Source organism: Argentina silus (assembly GCF_951799395.1).
Source record: "Argentina silus genome assembly, chromosome: 22".
Lineage (NCBI taxonomy): Eukaryota > Metazoa > Chordata > Actinopteri > Argentiniformes > Argentinidae > Argentina > Argentina silus.
The window spans coordinates 13,925,333-13,927,782 of record NC_139676.1 but is presented as its reverse complement, the minus strand read 5'-3'; the positions used below and the strand labels follow the sequence as shown (position 1 = coordinate 13,927,782).

The following is a 2,450-nucleotide window of genomic DNA, read 5'->3' as shown; positions in this document are numbered from 1 at the left end:
CGTCTGTGGTCATCATCGTGTCTGTGAGTCTGGCTGTGTTGGTGTTCATTGTGTCTGTGTTCCAGGTACGTCTGTGGTCATCATCGTGTCTGTGAGTCTGGCTGTGTTGGTGTTCATTGTGTCTGTGTTCCAGGTACGTCTGTGGTCATCATCGTGTCTGTGAGTCTGGCTGTGTTGGTGTTCATTGTGTCTGTGTCCCAGGTACGTCTGTGGTCATCATCGTGTCTGTGAGTCTGGCTGTGTTGGTGTTCATTGTGTCTGTGTCCCAGGTACGTCTGTGGTCATCATCGTGTCTGTGAGTCTGGCTGTGTTGGTGTTCATTGTGTCTGTGTTCCAGGTACGTCTGTGGTCATCATCGTGTCTGTGAGTCTGGCTGTGTTGGTGTTCATTGTGTCTGTGTTCCAGGTACGTCTGTGGTCATCATCGTGTCTGTGAGTCTGGCTGTGTTGGTGTTCATTGTGTCTGTGTTCCAGGTACGTCTGTGGTCATCATCGTGTCTGTGAGTCTGGCTGTGTTGGTGTTCGCTCTCATACCACTTATATTTTACGGACGTTGGCGGAGTAATAAAGCATTAGGTGAGATATTGCGAAACACACACACACACACACACACACACACACACAAATACACACAGACACACACACACACACACAAATACACACACACACAAACACACACGCACGCACACACACGCAGCTTGCACACACACACATACACACACACGCAGCTTGCACACACGCACACACACACACACACACACACAAACACACACGCACGCACACACACGCAGCTTGCACACACACACATACACACACACGCAGCTTGCACACACGCACACAAACACACACGCACGCACACACACGCAGCTTGCACACACACACATACACACACACGCAGCTTGCACACACACACACACACACACACACACACACACACACACACAAACATGTCATGAATGGTGTTTGTTCCACAGAGTCTGCCCACACCAGTCCTGATACAGAGAGAGGACGCACTGAGGAGGTGAGTGAGTCTCCTCCTCCTGTCAGACTGTTCAACTTTCAACTTTCAACTTCATTGTTACGTCTCAGACACGAGTGCAGGGAGTCAAATTCTTGGGCTCGGTTCCTTGACAATGCAGCATCCAAAATACAAATAATACAAATAATACAAATAATACAAATAATACAATAATACAAATACGCAGTAGTGCAATGAGGTAAGACAAGACAATAAGTGACATAGTACAAGATAGGTGAGACAGTTGGACAGTGACGATCGTTGGACACATAAGACATGACACAATTTACAGTATAAATAGTAAGTAAAAAAAAGTAAAGTGGGTCAGTGGAATGTCATTATTATTGCACTGTTCCGTTGGTGTAAGAGGTGTTGTTAAAGTGACTGTGTGCTGGTAGAGTTCATTCTGTGGGTGTGTTGGGGGTAAAGTCATGGGTTCGGGGTAGGCTTGTTCATGAGCCTGATGGCCTGGGGGAAGTAGCTGTTGGAGAGCCTCTGAGTTCTGGCCCTGAGGCTCCGGAGGAGGAGGAGGAGGAGGAGGAGGAGGAGGCTCCGTCTTTTGGACGGCTTCAGTTCAAACAGGCTGTTCTGATCTTCGTCTTGGACTTTCTCTCACCTCCCTCAATAGTCTGGAAAGTCTCCAGTCGAGGCACTTGGACCTGTTTAGAGTCTGCAAGCATGGGGAAAATCAAATCAAATCAAATTTAATTTATCACATACATCGCATACATCTGTAATTTATACAGTGACATGCTTTGGGATCTCGCTCCTCGATCAACAACAATCAACAAGTCAACAGTACAATATAATGTAGTCATAATAAAACAGTGACAGTAGTCGTGCATCAGGGTGTAGTGGAAGTAGCAGCAGTAATTCATGTAACAATAGCAATAACCTTTACCTTCAGACTTTTGTTAATGATCCAATGACAGACAAATACATGTTATGCCCCTAATTAATGTAATGACATACTGTACACACAAACAGTTTCAATGAGGAACCTTCCGGACTGATATTCAGTAGTCTCACAGGTCTAGACGCGTTGCCTTCCACACATTGCAAATGTTCCTGGCATACCGTCCTTCAGACGGAGGGGGAGGGACATGCATATTCAGAAAATCTGCCTATCTTTATTTGCCAATATCTCCCCGGCAGAAAACGAGTCACAGACTTTTAGAGGCTTGCCGACGTTAGCCGATGTCTGCATTTGCCGTAGAGATTTATTTTGATTTATACAGAGCACAATTTCCACCTTAGCTCTGAGCCACCCACCTCCCAAACTTGTGATTTGTCAGTAGAGGTGTCTATCTGTATCTACTCCATTTTGTTCTCCCTTCTCAAAGTTCGCAAAAGCTGGATCTATTATTTCCAGACTTACCTCATTAGCTGGCTTAAGACTCGGTATTCAGAGAATTGAAAAGAGGTTTAATTGT

At 45.7% G+C, this 2,450-nt stretch overlaps 1 long non-coding RNA gene across 1 annotated transcript in view; it reads left to right on the top strand.

Annotated features, from left to right (window-relative positions):
* Positions 1-340: 340 nt before the first annotated feature.
* LOC310821406 overlaps positions 341-2,450 on the top strand; it is a 2,971-nt gene continuing 861 nt past the window's right edge. Inside the window, exons 1-2 of the long non-coding RNA XR_014554864.1 lie at positions 341-575; positions 974-1,020. This is a non-coding gene — a long non-coding RNA (uncharacterized lncRNA). The remainder of the gene's footprint in view (positions 576-973; positions 1,021-2,450) is intronic.